The 25286-nt window shown below is 41.8% G+C and overlaps 1 pseudogene; it reads left to right on the forward strand.

The window, feature by feature from the left end:
• The first annotated feature begins 883 nt into the window (after positions 1-883).
• LOC115163907 (maltase-glucoamylase, intestinal-like) lies at positions 884-6801 on the forward strand (annotated as a pseudogene).
• The last annotated feature ends 18485 nt before the right edge of the window (positions 6802-25286 follow it).

The following is a 25286-nucleotide window of genomic DNA, read 5'->3' on the forward strand; positions in this document are numbered from 1 at the left end:
TCCAGAGTGATAATGGCTTTAATAACTAGCCATATTAAAATCAATTTAACACTTAGTAATTCCAATCATACCGATTAACTCTCCACTTTTCAACCATTAGATTCAGCAGTGCAGTGTTTGGGTAAGCTGTGGTAGGGTTGTGTTCCTGTTCCTGTCATCCATTAGTCCACTTACCAGGAGTCTAGTCTCTCTAGGTGGACTTCCTCGATGGAGAGGGAGTATAGATAGAGGTCATTAAACCACACTATGATTGATTCCTCATCCTACAGTACTTAGTAGGATGAGACCTCTATCTCTGTCAGGGGAGTTTCTGTACATTGATTTATTTTAGACTGTAGATCGCCTAATGGTCTTCCTTGCTTTGTGTCTCGCCAGAGTCAGGATGTTGGCTGATGTTTTTCTCACTGTAATAAAAACATAAAGGTTGTTAAAAGCAAGCCCTGCACAATGCTTAGTGCGCACAATACATTATACTGCTCTTGATATCCCCCCATCCCTCTCTCTCTCTCTGTCTCTGTCTTACTCTCTCTCCCGTCTACTATTGAGCAAGGAAGCAGAAGAAGGGAAGATATCTCAATGTATGTCTTGTTAGTAATATCAGTGGGATGCAACTACACAGGCCTCGTTATAGTGTGTTCTGTTCTCCCAGAGGGCATTTCCTCCACAACAATGGCCTGTCAACATACAGTACTATAAAGTTCATTACATACCCTGTGTGTTGTAACCACCCTCTCCTCTTCTCAACACAACAAACACCCACCCACCCACCCTCCTCCCAACAAACCCACCACGCCACACACACACACACACACACACACACACACACACACACACACACACACACACACACACACACACACACACACACACACACACACACACGCTTGACACCACAGTGTATTCGCTGGTGTTTACTGATCAGTACTTGCAGTTGTTTGCCAGACTGCAATCCCATAATATATATGGGCTAGGAGAACACGAAATGCATTCCCTAATGGGGTGAGTACTGAGTAGGATATGCACACACATACTGTAACACACACCCATGCACACACACGTACTGTAAAACCCACCCATGCACACACACACACACACACACACACACATACACTGTAACACACACCCATGCATACTGTAAAACACACACATGCACACACACATACTGTAACACACACCCATGCACACACACACACCCACACACTTCTGACATCGATCATTCTCCATCAGCACACTAGCAGCATGTATTCTATAAGGAGCACAGCTCAGGGTCTGTCAGCTGCTGTGAACATTGTGTGTGTGTGTACATTCCTTCCCAAAGGGCGGGTAATTGAGTGTCTTGTAAGCTGATTAGTTTGTGCTCGCCACCCACTTCAGCTTCGATCCATCTCTCTCTCTCTCTCTCTTTCTGTCATCCCTTTCTTTTCTTCATCCGCCAGGGGACATATAACCTCTATTGTCATCATCCCTACTCCCCTTTGTCTGAATGACTAGAGTGTCCCTCGTAGTCTTCCTCATGAACAGCAACTCTATGGGTTAAAAACACAAACACACACACACACACACACATGGGTCTCCCGAGTGGCGCAGCGGACTAAAGCACTGCATCGCAGTGATCCCGGGCTGTACAGTCGTGGCCAAAAGTTTTGAGAATGACACAAATATTAATTTCCACAAAGTTTGCTGCTTCAGTGTCTTTAGATATTTTTGTCAGATTTTACTATGGAATACTGAAGTATAATTACAAGCATTTCATAAGTGTTAAAGGCTTTTATTGACAATTACATGAAGTTGATGCAAAGAGTCAATATTTGCAGTGTTGACCCTTCTTTTTCAAGACCCTGTAAATCCGCCCTGGCATGCTGTCAATTAACTTCTGGGCCACATCCTGACTGTTGGCAGCCCATTCTTGCATAATTAATGCTTGGAGCTTGTCAGAATTTGTGGGTTATTGTTTGTCCACCTGCCTCTTGAGGATTGACCACAAGTTCTCAATGGGATTAAGGTCTGGGGAGTTTCCTGGCCGTGGACCCAAAATATTGATGTTTTGTTCCCCGAGCCACTTAGTTATCACTTTTGCCTTATGGCAAGATGCTCCATCATGCTGGAAAAGGCATTGTTTGTCACCAAACTGTTCCTGGATGGTTGGGAGAAGTTGCTCTCGGAGAATGTGTTGGTACCATTCTTTATTCATAGCTGTGTTCTTAGGAAAAATTGTGAGTGAGCCCACTTCCTTGGCTGAGAAGCAAACCCACACATGAATGTTCTCAGGATGCTTTATTGTTGGCATGACACAGGACTGATGGTAGCGCTCACCTTGTCTTCTCTGGACAAGCTTTTTCCGGATGCCCCAAACAATCGGAAAGAGTATTCATCAGAGAAAATGACTTTACCCCAGTCCTCAGCAGTCCAAATCTTGTACCTTTTGCAGAACATCAGTCTGTCCCTGATGTTTTCCTGGAGAGAAGTGACTTCTTTGCTGCCCTTCTTGACACCAGGCCATCCTCCAAAAGTCTTCACCTCACTGTGCGTGCAGATACACTCACACCTACCTGCTGTCATTCCTGAGCAAGCTCTGTACTGTTGGTGCCCCAATCCTGGAGCTGAATCAACTTAAGCAGACGGTCCTGGCGCTTGCTGGACTTTCTTGGGCACCCTGAAGCCTTCTTCAGAACAATTGAACCGCTCTCCTTGAAGTTCTTGATGATACGACAAATGGTTGATTTAGGTGCAATCTTACTGGCAGCAATATCCTTGCCTGTGAAGCCCTTTTTGTGCAAAGCAATGATGACGGCACATGTTTCCTTGCAGGTAACCATGATTGACACAGGAAGTACAATGATTCCAAGCACCACACTCCTTTTGAAGCTTCCAGTTTGTTATTCAAAGTCAATCAGCATGACAGAGTGATCTCCAGCCTTGTCCTCATCAACACTCACACCTGTGTTAACAAGAGAATCACTGACATGACGTCAGCTGGTCCATTTGTGGCAGGGCTGAAATGCAGTGGAAATGTTTTTTGGGGTATTCAGTTCATTTTCATGGCAAAGAGGGACTTTGCAATTAAATGCAATTCATCCGATCACTCTTCATAACTTTCTGGAGTATATGCAAATTGCTGTCAAACAAACTGAGGCAACGGACTTTATGAAAATTAATATTTGTGTCATTCTCAAAACTTTTGGCCACGACTGTACTTGGCTAATCGCGCTCTTGTGAATCCTTGTGGCGGGCCGGGTGCCTGCAGGTTGACCTCGGTCGTCAGGTGAACGATGTTTCCTCTGACACATTGGTGTGGCTGGCTTCAGGGTTAAGCGAGCGGGTGTTAAGAATGGCGGTTTGGCGGGTCATGTTTCGGGGACTCGACCTTCGCCTCCCGAGCCTGTTGCAGCAATGAGCAATGAGACAAGATCGAAATAAAATCTATTAAATAAAACACATACACATTCATACACACAGAGTCCACAGAAACACATGAATAGTGTTGTTCTGACCTGGTCCAGATGTGTCTATGTATCAGGTCCAGAGATCAGAGATCAGAATAAACAGCTCCTTCTCAAAGTATTCAGACCACATTAACTTTTTCCACATTTTGTTATGTTATAGCCTTTTTCTTCTATGGAATAAATGTTGTTTTTTTCTCAGCAATTTACACCCACACCCCACGATGACAAAGGGAAAACATTTTTTTATATATATATATTTGTAAATATATTAAAAATAAATAACAGCAATACCTTATTTACGAAAGTATTCAGACCCATTGCTATGAGACTCGAAATTGAGCTCAGGTGCATCGTGTTTCCCTTGATCATCCTTGAGATATTTCTACATCTTGATTGGAGTCCACCTGTGGTAAATTCAATTGATTGGACATGATTTAGAAAGGCACATACCTGTCAATATAAAGTCCCACAGTTGACAGTGCATGTCAGAGCAAAAACCAAGCCATGAGGTCGAAGGAATTGTGTCGAGGCACAGATCTGGGGAAGTGTACCAACAAATGTCTGCAGAATTGAAGGCTCCCAAGAACACAGTGGCCTCCATAATTCTTAAATCAAAGAAGTTTGGAAACTCTAAGACTCTTCCTAGAGCTGGCCGCGTGGCCAAACTGACCAATCGGGAAGAAGGGCCTTGGTCAAGGAGGTGACCAAGAACCCGATGGTCACTCTGACAGAGCTCTAGAGTTCCTCTGTGGAGATGGGAGAACCTTCCAGAATGACAACCATCTCTGCAGCACTCCACCAATCAGGCCTTTATGGTAGAGTGGTCAGATGGAAGCCACTCCTCAGTGAAAGGCACACGACAGCCCGCTTGGAGTTTTCCAAAAGGCACCTAAAGACTCTCAGATCATGATAAACAATATTCTCTGGTCTGATGTAACCAAAATGTAACTCTTTGGCCTAAATACCAAGCGTCACGTCTGGAGGAAAACTGGCACCATCCCTACGGTGAAGCATGGTGGTGGGGATGTTTTTCAGAGGCAGGGACTGGGAGACTAGTCAGGATCGAGGCAAAGAAAAACGGAGCAAAGTACAGAGAGATCCTTGATGAAAACCTGCTCCAGAGCACACAGGACCTCAGACTGGTTAATCTTCCAAAAGGACAACAACTCTAAGCACACAGCCAAGACAACGCAGGAGTCACTGAATGTCCTTAACCTGTCTGGGCTAGGGGGCAGTATTTTCACAGCCGGATAAAAAACGTACCCGATTTAAACTGGTTACTACTCTTGCCCAGAAATGAGAATATGCATATTGAGTAGATTTGGATAGAAAACACTCTAAAGTTTCTAAAACTGTTTGAATGGTGTCTGTGATATAACAGAACTCATATGGCAGGCAAAAACCTGAGAAGATTCCATGCAGGAAGTGGCCTCTCTGACAATTTGTAGTCCTTCTGTTGCATCTCTATCGGAATTATAGCATCTGTGCTGTTACGTGACATTTTCTAAGGCTTCCATTGGCTCTCTAAAGCCTTCAGAAGCGGCATGACGCGTCTACTGTCTCTGGGCAAAGTACAGCAGCAGAGTTTGTAAGTGGTCTGCCTGGGGACAGTGAGACTGGAGTTGCGTGTTCACGAGACCTCGCCATTTTTTTATTTCACTCTTTGAATGAATACAACGTTGTCTGGTTGGAATATTATCGCTATTTTACGAGAAAAATAGCATAACAATTGATTTTAAACAGCGTTTGACATGCTTCTAAGTACGGTAATGGAATATTTAGAATTTTTTTGTCACGAAATGCGCTCGCGCGTTACCCTTCGGATAGTGATCTGAACGCACGAACAAAATGGAGGTATTTGGATATAACTATGGATTATTTGGAACCAAAACAACATTTGATGTTGAAGTAGAAGTCCTGGGAGTGCATGCTGACGAAGAACAGCAAAGGTAATCCAATTTTTCTAATAGTAATTCTGAGTTTAGGTTGCCCCAAACTTGGTGGGTGTCAAACTAGCTAGCCGTGATGGCTGAGCTATGTACTCAGAATATTGCAAAATGTGCTTTCGCCGAAAAGCTATTTTAAAATCTGACACCGCGATTGCATAAAGGTCTGTATCTATAATTCTTAAAATAATTGTTATGTATTTTGTGAACGTTTATCATGAGTAATTTTGTAAATTCACCGGAAGTTTGCTAGTTCTAGTTCTGAACATCCCATGCTAATGTAAAAAGCTGTCTTTTGATATAAATATGAACTTGATTGAACAAAACATGCATGTATTGTATAACATAATGTCCTAGGAGTGTCATCTGATGAAGATCATCAAAGGTTAGTGCTGCATTTAGCTGTGGTTTTGGTTTTTGTGACATATATGCTTGCTTTGAAAATGGCTGTGTGATTATTTTTGGCAGGGTACTCTCCTGACATAATCTAATGTTTTACTTTAGCTGTAAAGCCTTTTTGAAATCAGACAATGTGGTTAGATTAACGAGAGTCTTGTCTTCAAAATGGTGTGAAATAGTCATATGTTTGAGAAATTGAAGTTATAGCATTTTTGAGGTATTTGTATTTCGCGCCACGCGATTCCACTGGCTGTTGACTAGGGTGGGACGCAAACTTCCCACCTAGCCCAGAGAAGTTATGTGGCCCAGCCAGAGCCTGGACTTGAACCTGATCGAACATCTCATGAAAATAGCTGTGCAGCAATGCTCCCATCCTACCTGACAGAGCTTGAGAGATCTGCAGAGAAGAATGGGAGAAACTCCCCAAATGCAGGTGTGCCAAGCTTGTAGCGTAATTCACAGAAAACTAGATGCTGTAATCACTGCCATAGGTGCTTCAACAAAATCCTAAAAAAAGTGATATTTCAGTTATTTCTTAAACCTGTTTTTGCTTTGTCATTATGGTGTATTGTGTGTAGATTGATGAGAAGAAAATTATAAATCATACATTTTACAATAAGGCTGTAACTTAACAAAATGTGGAAAAAGTCAAGGGGTCTGAAAACTTTCTGAAGGCACTGTATCTCATCCCTTTGTGGTTTTGTTTGCAACCCTGTCCAGAGGTGACACTTCAGCTGACTGATGCGGTGACCTACGGAACCATTGGAGGTGTTCTGGACTTGAACATCCTGCTGGGAGACACACCTGAACAGGTGGTCCAGGAGTTCCTGGAGGTGAGACAGAGAGCGCAGTTGACTTTCCCACTGAAGCTGATAATTTGGAAATGTTTGGTAGGCATTGATGCTCTGTGATGCAGTGATACATTTGGAATCAGTATATGTGCATGTTATGTGTGTGTGTGTGCACGTGTGTTTGTCCAGCTGATTGCCAGGCCAGTGATTCCTCCATGCTGAGCTCTAGGCCTCCAGTTGTCCCTTTGGGACTACAGCAGTCTGGATGAAGTCAAGACAACCGTGGAGAGGAACCGACCCGCCAGCCTTACAGTAGACTTATTGGTTTTATAGGGACCTAGGTCCCATTAGATCACCAGACATTTAGGAACCAGGTCATTATGTTAGAGCTAGAAACCATCTAGGAGCTAGAGAACTATGGAAAACCATGAGGTACAAGGCACATCAGAAGGTGGAAATTGTCCTGCATGTCCACCAATAACAAAATAGGAGCAATGGATTAGTAAATAATACCCACCAATCACAAGTAAGGGAAAAACTGCTTGGATGCTTGGAATCATTCGAAATTAGTTCCACATTGAAAGCTATAAGCAAAGGGCCATAATCCACCTACCACCAGATAGGATTCAGCTGTAGACGAGAGATATGAAGTTCTCTATCAGAGCTGGACAGGCAGCATGTGTGAGGGAGCTGACCTTTTGCTATCTGAGAGAATCCTGTTCCCTGTCAAATGGGCACAGTCTGACAGTCTGGTCTCCAGTCCTTCAGGAGTCTCTTGTCCTGCAGACGGAATAAAAATGTACCATGTGAAAACTCATCAGCTCCTAACGAGGATTAAACTAATATCCAAGACAATCAAGACGTCTAACTTTGACACAAACAATCACAAAAAACCTCTGACAAAACAAGCTTATTATTTCTGTTTTAATAACAGCGTCCTTAATGTCCCTTTTCGACATTAAGATACAGCTGGTTGACTGGTTGATATATTGAGGGATATATTTGATTGCGATCAGATAGACCAAAGAGGGCATTATCACATTATCCTAATACATCTGGAACTGATTACCATTAGGAGGGAACTGGCAGGAGCTGGGAACCATCTGTTAGAGTGATATGGAGAGGGACTGCCAAGCCACAGAATCAAGGCCCAGACCAAAAACAGAATGTGCTAACACTATAGAATCCTCCAAAGATTCCGCTACACATTAGCCAAGTCACTAGCACTCACATCAAGGTCTGAGTCTTGCAGGCATGCCAGTGGGTATGCTAAAGCAGATGCGCTTAACTTATGCTAAGATGCAAATATGTGTGAGGGGAATGCATTAAAGTAATGTGAAATATGCTAATTTCTGAGCGGATGTGTTTAAGTTATGCTAAGTTTCAAACATTTGAGTGAATGCATATAGCATCTGAGTTATTCTATATGCATTACATTAATACTTAAAATGTAAATGCATTTAAGGGAATACATTTCAGTCATGCAAAGACGTTAATATTTCATTTAAAGGCATGATAAGATGCAGTTTATTTTGAGTGGATGCACTGCACTGAAGTAAATACTTGCCAAGGGGCAGTGTATTTAAGCCATGCTGTCAAATATTTGAGTGACTTGGACTGAATGTATGGTAAACATGCAATTATGCTGACAATTTCAATGGCTGTAAAGACAAATGTTTTATTTTTTATTTATTTCACCTTCATTTAACCAGGTAGGCAAGTTGAGAACAAGTTCTCATTTACAATTGCGACCTTGCCAAGATAAAGCAAAGCAGTTCGACAACATGCAAAAACACAGAGTTACACATGGAGTAAAACAACATACAATCAATGATACAGTAGAAAAAATAAGACTATATACAATGTGAGCAAATGATGTGAGATAAGGGAGGTAAAGGCAAAAAAGGCCACGGTGGCAGAGTAAATAAAGTATAGCAAGTAAAACACTGGAATGGTAGATTTGTTATTTGAAGAAAGTTCAAAGTTAAAATATAAATAATATGGTGCAATGGAGCAAAATAAATAAAATAAATAAATACAGTAGGGGAAGAGGTAGTAGTTTGGGCTAAATTATAGATGGGCTATGTACAGGTGCAGTGATCTGGGAGCTGCTCTGATAGCTGGTGCTTAACCTGTTGGGGATAGGGGGCAGTATTTGCACGGCTGGATAAAAAACGTACCCGATTTAATCTGGTTACTACTCCTGCCCAGAAACTAGAATATGCATATAATTATTAGCTTTGGATAGAAAACACCCTAAAGTTTCTAAAACTGTTTGAATGGTGTCTGTGAGTATAACAGAACTCATATGGCAGGCAAAAACCTGAGAAGATTCCAAACAGGAAGTACCCTGTTTCATGCTTCTACTGTGAATATGGAGTGAACAAGAGGGCCTGGAAGTTGATGAGTGAGAAAATGACATGAGCTCAGAGGCGCGCCCTCACGTGAGAGTTAGCTGTGTTCCTTTTCTTTTCTGAAGACATTGGAATTGTCCGGTTGGAATATTACTGAAGATTTATGTTAAAAACATCCTAAAGATTGACGCTATACATTGTTTGACATGTTTCTACGAACGTAAATCTAACTTTTTTTGACTTTTTGTCGTGACATTTGTGCACGCTTCCTGCATTTGGAGTAGTTGACTGAACGCGCGAACAAAAGGAGGTATTTGGACATAAATGATGGACTTTATAGAACAAAACAAAAATGTATTGTGGACCTGGGATTCCTGGGAGTGCATTATGATGAAGATCATCAAAGGTAAGTGAATATTTATAATGTTATTTCTGAGTTTTGTTGACTCCACAAAATGGCGGGATTGGATTTGTCTCTGAGCGCTGTACTCAGATTATTGCAAAGTGTGCTTTCGCTGTAAAGCTTTTTTGAAATCTGACACATCGGTTGCATTAAGTATTTTCATTAAGAACTGACTTATTTACAGAGTGAATGAGTGTGTGTTATTTCATAAAATCACATAAAATCACAGAAATCACATAGAGTTCTGAAACCCAACTTAACGGATTCGTCTGAACATGCCACAACTGGATCTGTAACTTTTTTGAAAAGAAAACACATTTCTTTGAGCATCACCAATTGTACATTGTACGATTTCTCTTAAATTACGATCGATAAATGTCTGGTTCTTTTTTTCCTGACACCGTAGGTTCATGTACTTTGACGTGAAGCGGTCAAATTAGTGCTCTATTTTCGTTTTTAACCTTTAATCCCAGAAAAATGGCCTTAACTCAAAAAGCGTTGAGGCCTTGATGCCATCTTGTTCAGGGCTAACTGCCCATTATGCCAAACCCATGCTCACCAAGTTTCATCTTCGAAGTCTTTTCCGTTTAGGAGAAATGGCCATGTCGTGATTGGTGATGTTTTGTACATTTGCAATATGATTCAATTCGCCATCTGCTGGAATTTACCGGGACAGCGGAAAAATGACCAAAATTTGAAGATTTTAAAAAACGGAAACCGAATGTCCGAGAGACTTCGTTCGATGACTTCCCGGAAGATCTGTCCCCGGTGCACGGCCCGCCGCCGTCTGCAAATTTTACAAACATTCACGGACATCTAGTAAGGGACCATACATTTGGAACATGGAGTTTCTCATCAATCATACAGCAAATGCCAACATGTTCCCTTCATGTATGGAAGAGAAGAAGGACTTAACTTATGATGCAGTCAAATTCAGAGGCCTGCTACAGTTCTCTGATTATCTGCACAAGAAGGGACAGAAGTACAATCTCATTTTGGTAAGAAACATGTTTGACTAGTTTTTGACAACATTTTGTTGGTTCTACAGTAGGCTATTTCCCTACAAGTTCCAGCTTTGCATGTTGAATAAAAAAATGTCATATGGTACAACAGCTGATGAAACCAACATTGTAAAAGTGTGAAAAATGTGATCAGTGTTATTTCCTGAGTGTTGCTGGTTGAAAATACAATCTACACAGGACCAATTAATCAGCAGATTTGCATGGGCTGGAGTTTTGTCTTTCCCATGGTGACATCACCATGAAGTAAATTGTTTAATAGACAAATAGCTAAAAGAATTCCAAACCTCTTTGCCAATAACAGCTAGTTTTCAGTTCTCCCCCTCCCCACTTAAACCACTCCCAGACAGTCCTAGCAAAATTTTTGTTTGAGAAAGAGGTTTTTGCTGTTAAAAAAGGTGTTTTTGTCCATTTTTATGGAAATCTATTACAGCAATATACTTAATTGTTACCCATAAATTATTTTATATTGATATAAAACAGCTGCATTAGGCCTTTAAGTTAGTTGCCTTAAACTCTTTGGCTTGATAGTTAAGTTAAATGCAAAGTGAAAATATTTGTTTTAGTTGGACTCGGGCATATAAAAGGGAAAGGAAAGGGAAATATGCAGTCTTCAATGATTAATCCTGTAACTAGGCCTATTGCAAATCATCTTCTTTCCTGTGCCTAGGCCTGTGACCCGGTAGCCCACCTTATGACAAAATGCGATGCATACACTATCCAATCAATTCTCACACATCAAAGATTAAAGCCGCAAGTCTCTTGGGGTATGTCTCTATAAGCTTGTCACATCTAGCCACTGGGATTTTTGTCCATTCTTCCAGACAAATCTGCTCCAGCTCCTTCAAGTTGGATGGGATCCGCTGGTGTACAGCAATCTTTAAATCATTAAGTCATATAAGTCCTACCACAGTTTCTCAATTGGATTGAGGTCTGGGCTTTAACTAGGCCATTCCAAGACATTTAAATGTTTCCCCTTAAACTGCTCAAGTGTTGCTTTAGCAGAATGCTTAGGGCCATTGTCTTGCTGGAAGGTGAACCTCTGTCCCGCTCTCAAATCTCAGGAAGCCTGATACAGGTATCCCTCAAGACTTTCCCTGTGTTTAGCGCCACCCATCATTCCTTCAATTCTGACCAGTTTCCCAGTCCCTGCTGGTGAAAAACATCCCCACAGCATGATGCTGCCACCACCATGCTTCACTGTGGGGATAGAATTCTTGGGGTGATGAGAAGTGTTGGGTTTGCGCCAGACATAGCGTTTTCCTTGATGGCAAAAAGGCAGCATTTTTGTCTCAATTGACCAATACCCCAAGAGACTTGCAGCTGTAATTGCTGCAACAGGTGGCTCTACAAAGTATTGAATTTTGTGAATAGTTATGCACGCTCAAGTTTTCCGTTTTTTTTTGTCTTATTTCTTGTTTGTTTCAGAATAACAAATATTTTGCATATTCGTCATGGTAGGCATGTTGTGTAAATCAAATGAAACAAACCCCCCAAAAATCAATTTTAATTCCAGGTTGTGAGGCAACAAAATAGGAAAAATGCCAATGGGGGTGAGTACTTTCGCAAGCCACTGTAGGACAGTATGCAAGTGTGTGTGCATGGACTTTGCAGATGTATTTCTCACATGTGCAGGACATAGTATTTGTTTGAGTCCTTCTTTGGGGGGAAGATTTGGCATCTCCTCCTCTTACCTGCCCCAGATGCATCCTCAGGTAGATCAGGACAAGATTCAGCCCCTTGAACAGCTTTCACAAGCGCTGCAGAGGCTGCATTCTGGGGAGGCGAACCCTTCTTTGAATGTGTGAGGTTACAAGTACCTTTCCCAGCCTCCTCTTGTTCCGCTCATCAGGCATCCAGGTAGGGTTGATCTTGTTCCATATCATGAAGGCAATGTATGAGGACACATCAATAATGTTATGGAAGATGACCAGGGGCTAGCTGGCAGCCCTCCTCCTGCAGCTGTAAGTTCCAATCACCTTGCCCAGGTTGTCCATGGCTCCTTTGTTGTGGTTGTAGTCCAGGATGATGGCTGGCATCTTGTCCTCATGATCACTGATCTCAGCCGTTTTGTGCAGTGTGCTCAGGAGGACCACATTCTTGTTCCTCTTTAGGAGGTAAGAAACTAGAGTGGTGGTGGTGGTGAAGGCAAACTTTAATGAGAAGGCCTCTCTTCGCCTTGTTGTGAGGAATACAGGGGGAAGCTCAGGCTTGTTCTTTCTAACTCTGCCAACCATGTTGATCTTCCTCTTCAGGAGCTGCTGGCTGAGCTCAATCAGCAGCACACATAATCTCAATTTCTCATTGTGTGTCTATGTGTGTGTGTGTGTGTGTGTGTGTGTGTGTCTTTGTGGTTTTTGTGGCTTGTAAATTATTTTAAATCTGCCGGGTCAAAAAAGACCCTAAGTCAATCTTTGTAGCCTGGTTGTGTACAGCATTCATAGAAATATGAACAAAAGTGATGTTTCACTTTTTCTAATGTTGGGGTCACTCTAATTTCAAATTGAAAGAATATAATTTTTTTACCTTTAAGACAACACAAGGGTTAACTTCTTGAGGCTACCTGGGACGTTAGCGTGCCACCTGTGGCGCACCCTATCAACAGCAGGTGCATTTCAAGAGCGGCAAATTTGAAACCAAATAAATGTACAAATTCAAATTTCTCAAACATACAACTAACTTACAGCCTTTGAAAGATAAACATCTTCTTAATCTAACCACGTTTACCGATTTCAAAAAGGTTTTACGGGGAAAGCATAAAGTTAGGTTATGTTAGGAGAGTACATTGACAATAGCTGTGTGCAATGCATTGTCGATTCAAAGACATGCCTCACCAAAACCATACAATCAGCTAAAATTATGCACTAACCTTTTACAATCTCCATCAGATGACACTCCTAGGACATTTTGTTAGACAATGCATGCATTTTTAGTTCTATCAAGTTCATATTTATATCTAAAAACAGTGTTTTACTATGGCGTTGATGTTCAGGAAATCGTTTCCCTCCAATACCGGCAGTCAAGTCATGACGACAAAATAATTAATTAATATTAGAAAACATTGCTAAAATATTATATTGTCATTCAAAGAATTATAGATTTACATCTCTTGAACGCAATGGACTTGTCAGATTTTAAATTAACCTTACTGGGAGATCACACTTTGCAATAATCTGAGCACTGCGCCAGACAAATACGCATCGCGATACAGACTAACCGCCATGTTGGAGGAATCTAAAATCGAAAATACTATATAAATAATCCATTACCTTTGATTCTCTTCATCAGATGTCACTTCCAAAGAGTCCCAGGTCCATAACGAATGTATTTTTGTTCAAAAAAGCTCATCATTTATGTCGAAAAACCTCCGTGTTGTAGCGCATGATCTAAGCCAGCCGGACTTCACTTCACTTCAAGAACGGAAAAAATATATTTCCGTTCGTTCAAACATGTCAAACGTTGTATCGCATAAATCATTAGGGCCTTTTTTAACCAGAACATGAATAAAATTCAAGGCGGACCATTGGGTTTTCTTTTAAAACGTTTCGGAATGAGAGTACCCACCATCAAATCGCGCGCCAGGGTGAATGATGGACCATCACGTTCCATGGCTCTTATTCGGTCAGATCTCACTGTAGAACACTCAAAACACTTTGTAAAGGCTGGGGACATCTTGTGGAAGCAATAGGAAGTGCCAGAATATAATTCACCCCCTTTGTTTTTCAATGGCATAGGCTCAAAGTCAATTCAACACATCAGGTATCCACTTCCTGTCAGAATCTGTCTCAGGGTTTTGCCTGCCAAATGAGTTCTGTTATACTCACAGACACCATTCAAACAGTTTTTGAAACTTTAGGGTGTTTTCTATCCATATATAATAAGTATATGCATATTGTAGTTACTGGGTAGGTGTAGGAGGCATTTAAAAATGGGCACATCTTTTTTCAAAAAATTCTCAATACTGCCCCCTATACCCTAACAGGTTAAGCCTGGCCCTGTGCCAATCACTTTTTTCTGGTTTTATATCAGGTCAAACATTTGCATTGATTCTACATTAGTGTTTAATTTCAAACGGTTCTGCATCACAGACTGTGTCCTCCGAGTGTTAGCACAGTCTGTGCTTACTTACACCAAGTGTGTGTTTGAGTTTGTGTGTGTGTGTGTGTGTTTGTGTGTGTGCACGCTTGTGTGTCTATGTCTCTTTGTGTGTGTGTTTGTATGCATCTTTGTGTGTGTATGTGTGTTTTCTGTCTCACTGACTGTGCTTATAAAAACAATAGAGACAGACGATGAGTAATGGTCCAGAAAATGGGACGCTATCCATAGTGGAGCATGCAAGGACATGCAGGGCTTTATTAAGGCATTAAGGGTTAAGGGCTGGTGTGGATAACGACAACAGTCTACTCTGGATGCCTGCATCCCTGTAGGATGGTGTTGGCTGGAGAGGGTTACTAAGATCCTTCATCTATAAACACCTGTTATGGGTTTTTTTAATATTTAATGGTTATCGATAAACTTGAAAGTGGAAAAAAAGTGATTAAAGAGTGTGTTTGGGAAGTTAGAGGAGGTGGGTGGAGAATATAATAAAATTAGTTCAGGGGAGAATTTAAGAGATTGAACAGAGGGGAAAGGTAATGGCCAGAGAGATTGGAGAGAGAAAGATGGAGGGAGAGAGAAAGATGGATGGAGCGTGAAAGATGTAGAGAGGGAGAAATATGGATGGAGAGTCTGTGTATGTGTGTATGTGTATGTGTGTGTGTGTGTGTGTGTGTGTGTGTGTGTGTGTGTGTGTGTGTGTGTGTGTGTGTGTGTGTTTGTGTGAATGTGTGTGAGAATTATTAATACTCTATTTCTACTAGTGGTTGTAAAGTTGTTAGCGGTGGGATAAAAGATAGCTAGTGTTTTACTGAGAGGAGTGGAAAACCTTGAGATTTAATCTTTATAACCCTGTCACACAAGATCAGCCCAGACCTCAACCTAACCTACACACACAGAGCATATGCACACACACACACACACACACACACACACACACACACACACACACACACACACACACACACACACACACACACACACACACACACACACCCACACACACACATAGCTACAAACACACACATACATATGCAATTGAAAAATGTCCCCCCCACCCCCTCTTTCTCTGAGGATTAATCATTGCTCTCTGTGCATGTCATTAGCAATGGCTTCAAACACACAGTCACTCTGGAGATTTATATTGCATTATTGATTCCTCCTCCCCTCTCTCCTCTCTCTTTCTCTCCTCTCTCCTTCTCTCCCCTCTAAAGATTTTGGGTGTCCTGCCATTAAAACAAGAGCCTGGGGTGCTGTCATTGGGTAGGATAGTTAAAAGAGGACTGTTGTGTCTCTGAGGGAAATCCTGACGCTTGCCCGCTTGCCCGCACACACACGCACGCACGCACACACACACACACACACACACACACACACACACACACACACACACACAGAGAGAGAGAGAGTTTTGTCTCAGAGGTGAATCATAACACAGCTCTGTGAATCACACGTCTTCTGAAATGCCTCCTCTATCGCTGACTCATCCTGTTAGCATACCGCTCACTAGCTCCACTCCTCTGTCACTTCATCCTGTTAGCATACCGCTCGCTAGTTCCTTTCCTCTCTCACCTCATCCTATTAGCATGCTGCTTGCTAGCTCCACTCCTGTGTCACCTGATTCTGTTAGCATACCGCTTGCTAGCTCCACTCCTGTGTCACCTCATTCTGTTAGCATACCGCTTGCTAGCGACACTCCTGTGTTGCAGTCCTCTTTTGTCCTTACATTTCTTTCTCTCTCTTCTGTCAATTTCTCTCTCGGCTAATTAAAAGGCCTTATTGGCAGAGACACATTTTGTAAACATCATCAGAGCCCTGTATTGTTATGAAAATCAATAGACATTCGATTTAGCTAGCTTATTAGAGCAACAAAGCAACAATGATCATTCTCTCTCTCTCTCTCTCTCTCTCTCTCTCTCTCTCTCTCTCTCTCTCTCTCTCTCTCTCTCTCTCTCTCTCTCTCTCTCTCTCTCTCTCTCTCTCTCTCTCTCTCCCTCCCTCCCTGTTGTGCTCTGAATGGGGAAGTACTCCGGCCACTGGCTGGTTGACAACGCTGCTAACTGGAACCACATCAAATTGGCCGTACCTGGCAAGTTCAGAGTCCCCTATGTGAGTACCTCAAGTGATGTCTGATGGTTTGATACCATAATCTGTTGATTTACAGGTTGGTTTATTTATCAGTTGGAAGACTGAAAAGAGTTTTCACTGGAAGCTTGTACTTCATTACCACAGCTGAGACAGAGGCAGGTTAGTGAGAAACACATAACGATGAGATATTTTAGAACTGTTCGAAGCCGTTTGGCTCTGACAGACAAATAACAGAGTGCAAACGTTGGTTAGAAACCAACAGGGAGTCATAAACATGTGCACATGCTCACACACGTGCAAGCTCACACACACTCCTCCAGCTGTGTCAGAGAGTGTTAGATTTGCCAACCTGAGTCCTGAAGGGACTCTGTCCGAGAGGTTTTCCAATTCTTGTTTGGCACACACACCCATTCAAACTCACTCTCTCTTTCTCACACACACACACACACACACACACACACACACACACACACACACACACACACACACACACACACACACACACACACACACACACACACACACACCAACTGGGATTTGAGTCAATGCCCTCCCATTGAGCGCGATGTAATGTGCCCTGCTATCAAACAATAGCAACACTGAAACACATAGCTCCAAAGGATGGACCATTGATTGAGTATTCTCTTTCGTGCTTACCATATGCAATTAACTAAACAGAGACTGTATACATGTATTCTGCCAACTTAGCCTCATTGAATGGCTTTAAAACCTCTACGGGCCACGGTGGCAGTATTGAGCATTTTGAAAAAATTACGTGCCCATTTTTAACTGCCTCCTACACCAACTCAGAAGCTAGGATATGCATATTATTAACACATTCGGATAGAAAACACTCTGAATTTTCTAAAACAGTTTGAATGGTGTCTGTAAGTATAACAAAACTCATATTGCAGGCAAAAACCTGAGAAAAATAGATTTAAAAAAAATGAGAATTTTGTGGCTGTACTATTTAGTGTCATTGTTTATTAGATACCATAGTGAGAAAGGATTCAGTTCGCAACTCCTACGGATTCCACTAGATGTCAGCGATCTTTATAAAGTTGTTTGAAGCTTCCATGATTAACAGGGAGCAAATAAGAATGCATTGAAGTTGACGTCCGTGGGATGTCGTCACTTCCATTATGGCCTGCACCTGCGCAATCATGAGACACGGGACATTTTTCAAAAACGTTTTTCTAGACACAGGTGAGGTCGGGTTGAAACATTACTGATGTTTCACGTTAAAAATGGCTCTAAAGATTGATGCTAAACAACGTTTTACATGTTTGAACAAACATAAATAGATTATTTTTGTAACTTTTGTAACTTTTTGCCGTGACTTCACACACCCCCCCGCGCTACTTTTTAGTAGCCACTGAAGCGCTAACAACATGGAACAACTTGGAGTTCTTTGGACATCAATTATGAACTTTGTCAAAAGAAACCACATTTGTTGTGGACCTGGAATTCCTGGAACTGCCAATGGATGAAGATAATCAAAGGTAATGGATTATTGACAATAGTATTATTGATATTACATGGTTACAAGATGATGCTAAGCTAATTAGGCTAGCTTATTGTTCTTAGCACAGCACCTGGTTTATTGCAACTTGTGATTTCCCAGTAAAGTTATTTTGAAATCTGGCAAGACAGTATCATTTACGAAATGTTAAACTATAATTATTTGAATGACAATATTATAATTTACCAATGTTTTCGAATAGTAATTTTGAAAATTGTAACGTTGTTCACCGGAAGCATTTCAGAGAAGAAAAAAATCAGAATTTCACAGCTACTGTAAAATGCGGTTTTTGGATATAAATATGAACTTGATGGAACAAAAAATGCATGTATTGTATAACATAATGTCCTAGGAGTGTCATCTGATGGAGATTGTCAAAGGTTGGTGCATAATTTTAGCTGGTTTCTGCTTTTGGTGACGCCTGACCTTGAATTGAAAATGGATGTTTGTACTTTTGTGGCTATGTACTGTCCTAACATAATCTAACTTTATGCTTTTGCCGTAAAGCCTCTTTGAAAATCGGACAATGTGGTTAGATTAAGGAGATGTTTATCTTTTAAATGGTGTAAAATAGTTGATTGTTTGAGAAATTGAAATTATTAGATTTTTGATGTTTTGAATTTCCAGCCTTGCTAGCAATCCCGTCTCAGGGTTCATTGCTAACCCGTGGCCTCAACAGCAATGCCAGGCAAGATAAACAATACAATCCCGGACCCTGCTGTATAGTTTCCGATGGTATATATATGTTTTCCTGAGTGTGTTTTTATGATTGTGTCAGTGTTTGTACCACTCTGTCCTGTGTTGTGTGTTTTCAGATTGGTGCTGATATGTGCGGTTTCTTTGATGAAATGTCAGAAGAGTTATGTGTGTTGTTGGACTCAGGTGGGCGTGTTCTATCCCTTCAGCAGGAACCACAATGCCCAGTACTACAAAGATCCTGTTCCCTTGTTCTTTTTGATACCCAGTACGGAGTCAAAACACTTAAAAAATTATCAATCCAAGTATGGATATATCAAAATTACAACAGAGAATGATTTCTGATGAAGGTTCATGTTGTCAACTTTTCGGCTGAAGGAACTTTTTCAAAACAAGTCTCAGTTTCCATGCTCAGTCTCCCTTTACATAGTGAGTAGAGACTGGTCAAGACTTCTCAGGACATTTGACTTCAGTCCCTCTGAAGTCTAGACATCCCAATGCCCCAGGCCAGTGAAGGGGACATTGACCTGCTTAGGGTGCCGTCTTTCTGATGGTACGTTAAAATGGGTGTCCTGACTCTGTGATCACTAAAGATTCCAATGGCACTCATGGTAAGAGTAGGGGTATTAACCCCATTGTCTTGGCTAAATTCCCAATCTGGTCCATAATACCATAATTGCCACCGAATCATTCCCAGCTTCCCCTTCTAACTCTTCCCTCAGTCATTGTTATAAAAGATAATATATTCTCAGTCATTTTACCTGATAAAATAAGGGTCAATAAATAAATACAGAATTTCTGTGAGACTTGACATGTCTGGTCTTGAAGTAAGGCCTTGCTGAAATGTCGATTTTGACTTTGTAATTCAATGAGAAAAATATTTTAATCATGGGGAGGGAGAGCGAGAGACAGCTGGACTGAGAGACACACACAGACAGAGAGAGACAGAGAGAGAGAGAAAGAGAAAGATGCTGTCTGGCAGCAGACAGGATATGTTGATGAATCTGAAGAGAGATTCACACTAAATGAGATGGATCATGTCTGACCTTTGCTTTGCCCTAATCACTTCTCTAATCAGAAGGCCACACAGGACAAAGTCCTCGACACACACACACACACACACACACACACACACACACACACACACACACACACACACACACACACACACACACACACACACACACACACTTAGGGCATAAAGGATTAGCCATTCAACAGCTAATCATCCACTCAGACTCCACAATTAAGGGATTTAGCTTTTTCCTTTCTCTGTCGTGTCTGCCTCTACGATGTCTCTGTCTCTGACTCTGTCTCTGTCTCTGTCTCTATGGTGTCTCTGTCTCTGCTCTTCCTGTTAATGTGTTGTTGTTGATTGCTAAGTCATCATGGTGGTTATACAGCGCCTTCGGAAAGTATTCAGACCCCTTGACTTTTTACACATTTTGTTAGGTTCCAGCCTTATTCTAAAATAGATTTTTTTTAATCAAAAAATCCTCATCAAACGACACACAATACCCCATAATGACAGGTTTTTAGAAATGTTTGTAAGTTTATTAAAATATACATAAGTATTCAGACCCTTTGCTATGAGACTCAAAATTGAGCTCAGGTGCATCCTGTTTCCCTTGATCACCCTTGAGATGTTTATACAACTTGATTGGACTCCACCTGTGGTAAATTCAATTGATTGGACATGATCTTATATAGACAGGCACACACACCTGTCTATATAAGATCCCACAGTTGACAGTGCATGTCAGAGCAAAAACCAAGCATGAGGTCAAAGGAATTGTCCGTAGAGCTCCAAGACAGGATTGTGTCGAGGCACAGATCTAGGGAAGGGTACCAAAACATTTCTGCAACATTGAAGGTCCCCAATTACACAGTGGCCTTCCATTCTTAAATAGAGAAGTTTAGAACCACCAAAACTCTTCCTAGAGCTGGCCGCCCGGCCAAACTGAGCAATCGGGGGAGAAGGGCCTTCGTTAGGGAGGTGCCCAAGAACCCGATGGTCACTCTGACAGAGCTCTAGAGTTCTTCTGTGGAGATGGGAGAACCTTCCAGAAGGACAACCATGTCTGCAGCACTGCACCAATCAGGCCTTTATGGTGTAGTGGCCAGATGGAAGCCACTCCTCAGTAAAAGGCACATGACAGACTGATTGGAGTTTGGCAAAAGGCACCTAAAGACTCTCAGACCATGAGAAACAATATTCTTGGGTCTGATGAAATGCTTTGGCCTGAATGCCAAGCTTCACATCTGGAGGAAACCTGGCACCATCCCTACGGTGAAGCATGGTGGTGGCAGAATCATGCTGTGGGGATGTTTTTCAGAGGCAGGGTCTGGGAGACTAGTCAGGATCGAGGGAAAGATGAACTGAGAAAATTACAGAGCGATCCATGATCAAAACCTGCTCCAGAGCTCTCAGGAACTCAGACTAGGGCAAAGGTGCACCTTCCAACAGGACACCAACCCTAAGCACACAGCCAGGACAACACAGGAGTGGCTTTTGGTCTCTGAATATCTTTGAGTCGCCCAGTCAGAGCCCAGACTTAAACCTGATAGACCATCACTGGACAGACCTGAAAATTGCTGTGCAGCAACGCTCCCCATCCAACCTATTTATTTTACCTTTATCTGGGCAAGTCAGTTAAGAACAAATTCTTATTTACAATGACGGCCTACCAAAAGGCAAAAGGCCTCCTGTGGGGACAGGGGCCTGGGATAAAAAATACATAAAAAATACAATATAAATAGTGGACAAAACACACATCACAACAAGAGAGACAACACAACACTACCTAAAGAGAGACCTAAGACAACAACATAGCAAGGCAGCAACACATGACAACAAAACATGGTAGCAACACAACATAACAACAACATGGTAGCAACACAACATAACAACAACATGGTAGCAACACAACATGGTTGCAGCACAAAACATGGTACAAACATTATTGGGCACAGACAACAGCGCAAAGGTCAAGAAGGTAGAGACAACAACACATCACACAAAGCAGCCACAACTGTCAGTAAGAGTGTCCATGATTGAGTCTTTGAATGAAGAGATTGAGATAAAATTGTCCAGTTTGAGTGTTTGTTGCAGCTCGTTCCAGTCGCTAGCTGCAGCAAACTGAAAAGAGGAGTGACGCAGGGATGTGTGTGCTTTGGAGACCTTTAACAGAATGTGACAGGCAGAACGAGTGTTGTATGTTTAAGATGAAGGCTGCAGGAGACGTATCAGATAGGGGGGAGTGAGGCCTAAGAGGGTTTTATAAATAAGCATCAACCAGTGGGTCTTGCAATGGGTATACAGAGATGACCAGTTTACAGAGGAGTACAGAGTGCAGTGATATGTCCTATAAGGAGCATTGGTGGCAAATCTGATGGCCGAATGGTAAAGAACATCTAGCCACTCGAGAGCACACTTACCTGCCGATCTATAAATTACGTCTCCGTAATCTAGCATGGGTAGAATGGTCATCTAAATCAGGGTTAGTTTGGCAGCTGGGATGGAAGAGGAGTGATTAAGATTGATTTAACTTTACCCTGCAGCTTTGATATGTGCTGAGAGAAGGACAATGCACCATCTAGCCATACTCCCAAGTACTTGTATGAGGTGACTAGCTCAAGCTCTAAACCCTGAAAGGTAGTAATAACACCTGTGGGAGGAGGGGCATTCTTCTTACCAAATCACATGACCTTTGTTTTGGAGGTGTTCAGAACAAGGTTAATGGTAGAGAAAGCTTGATGGACACAAAGAAAGCTTTGTTGTAGAGCATTTAACACTAAATCTGGGGAGGTGCCAGCTGAGTATAAGTATATCATCTGAATATAAATGGATGAGAGAGCTTCCAACTGCCCAAGGCTATGTTGTTGATGTAAATTGAGAATAGCGTGGGACCTAGGATCGAGCCTTGGGGTACTCTGAGACAGCAGATTTTCTGACTTTATACACTGGACTCTTTGAGAGAGGTCATTAGCAAACCAGCTCAAAGACCCCTCAGAGACACCCAATGGAATGGTCTACTGTATCAAAAGCTTTGGCCAAGTCAATAAAAATAGCAGCACAATATTGCTCAGAATCAATGGCAATGGTGGCATCATTGAGGACCGTTACGGTTGCAGTGACACATCCATAACCTGAGCAGAAACCGGATTGCATACACTAGAGAACACTATAGACATCAAGAAAGCCAGTCAGTTGATTATTGACATGTTTTTCCAACACTTTTGATAAACAGGGCAAAATAGAAACTGGCAAAGAAAAGTTAGGATCAGCTTGATCTCCCCTTTTAAATAAAGGACAAACCTTGGCTGCCTTCCAAGCAATGGGAACCTCCCCAGAAAGAAGAGACAGGTTAAAAAAGTTGGAGATAGGCTTGGCGATGATAGGGTCAGCAACCTTAAAGAAGAAAGGGTCTAAACCATCTGACAAAGATGTTTTTTGGGGGTCAGGTTTAATGGAGCTCCTTTAACACGGCGGGCTCAGTGACAGCCTACAGGGAGAAACATTGCAGCGGAGCAAGGAAAAAGAGTGAGAACCATCTGGGATAGTCACATTAGAAGGGGTGGGAGATGAGAAAATGTTGGACGGGCAAGGAGGCATGGCTGAGTCAAATAGGAATCCTGACTTGAAGTGGTGATTAAAGAGCTCAGCTATGTGCTTCCTGTCAGTAACAACCACATCATCAACATTAAGGGACATGGGCAGCTGTGAGGAGAAGCATTTATTTTCCAGGTCTTTAACCGTTTTCTAGAACTTCTTGGGGTTAGACCCATAGAGAGAACTGCTCCTTAAAGTAACTTACTTTGTCCTTCCGGATAGCCTGAGTGCACTTATTTCTCATTTGGCAGTGCGATAGCCAGTCAGCTTGAGTATGCGTGTGCCGAGCCTTTTGCCAAATGCAATTCTTGAGGTGGAGTAACTCTGCAAGATCACGGTCAAACCAAGGGTTGAACCTGTTTTTAATTCTTATTTACTTTATGGGGGTGATTTTGTTAACAATACCACTAAAAATATCCATAAAGAAGGTCCAAGCATCTCCGACAGAGGGGATCAAGCAGATTCTATACCATTTTACAGAGGCTAGTTCATGAAGGAAGGCTTGCTCATTAAAGTTTTTTAGCAAGCGTCTATGTCAAATCAGGACAGGTCGTTTCCCTGAGCAGCCATTACGAACACAGGCTATAAAACAGTGATCACTAAGGTCATTACAGAAAACACCAGACTGATTCCAATCAGGATTATTTGTGAGGATAACGTTGAGGAGAGTAGCCTTTTCTGGGTGTTTGGAGCCATACCTTGTGGGATTGGTAATAATCTGAGAAATATTTAGAGAGTCCCATTGCTTTAGAACTGGTGGTTTAAGCAGGTCCCAGTTTAGGTCACTAAGCAGGACAAATTCAGACTTAGTGTAAGGGGCCAGGAGAGAGCTTAGGGCAGGTAGGCTAAAGGCTGGTGCTGATGGAGGACGATAATACCCAGCAACAGTCAACAAAGAGCTATTTGAAAGTTTAATGCTTAAAACCAGCAAATCAAATTGTTTGGGGATAGAGTTGGTGGAGACAACAGCACGGAAGGTGATACTTGGTTAAGATTGTCACTCCCCCACCTTTGGATGATCTGTCTTGCCGAAAAAGGTTATAACCAGAATGTTTAAACACTTCTGTGAAAATTGGAGAACTCTAAACAATCAACAACACGAAGAGTTATCTATCCAAAATGGAGATGTATGGATAAACCTCTTCTCCAGTCTTTTTGTTTCAAAACAAAGAACAAACAGCAAAAAATATACATGATCAAATACAAATCATAGAATCAACTACTAAAGATTACCAGAACCTGCCGGATTCTCCAAATACATTGAATGAACTACAGGACAAAATACAAAACCATCCGACCCAAAAAGGCCTGTGGGGTTGATGGTATCAATGAAATGATAAAATATATACACCACAAATTCCAATTGGCTTAAATACTTAAACTCTTTAACATTCTCTCAGCTATGTCATATTCCCCAATATTTGGAACCAAGGACACTCCAATCCACAAAAGTGGAGATAAATTTGACCTCCATAACTACCGTGGGATATGCGTCAACAGCAACATTGGGACAATCCTCTGCATTATCCTAACAGCAGACTCAAACATTTCCTCAGTGAAAACAATGCACTGAGCAAATGTCAATTTGGCTTTTTACCAAATTACCGTACAACAAACCACATATTCACCCTGTACACCCAAATTGACAAACAAACAAATCAAACAAGTATTCTCATGCTTTGTTGATTTCAAAAAAGCCTTCAACTCAATTTGGCATGAGGGCCTGCTATTCAAATTTATGGAAAGTGGTGTTGGGGGAAAAACATCCGACATCATCAAATCCATGTACACAAACAACAAGTGTGCTGTTAAAATTGGCAAAAACACACACGTCTTTCAACAGGGCCGTGAGGTGAGACAGGGATGCAGCTTAAGCCCCACCCTCTTCAACGTATATATCAACTAATTGGCGAGGGCA

The sequence above is a fragment of the Salmo trutta genome, chromosome 26, assembly GCF_901001165.1.
Source record: "Salmo trutta chromosome 26, fSalTru1.1, whole genome shotgun sequence".
Classification (NCBI taxonomy): Eukaryota; Metazoa; Chordata; class Actinopteri; order Salmoniformes; family Salmonidae; genus Salmo; species Salmo trutta.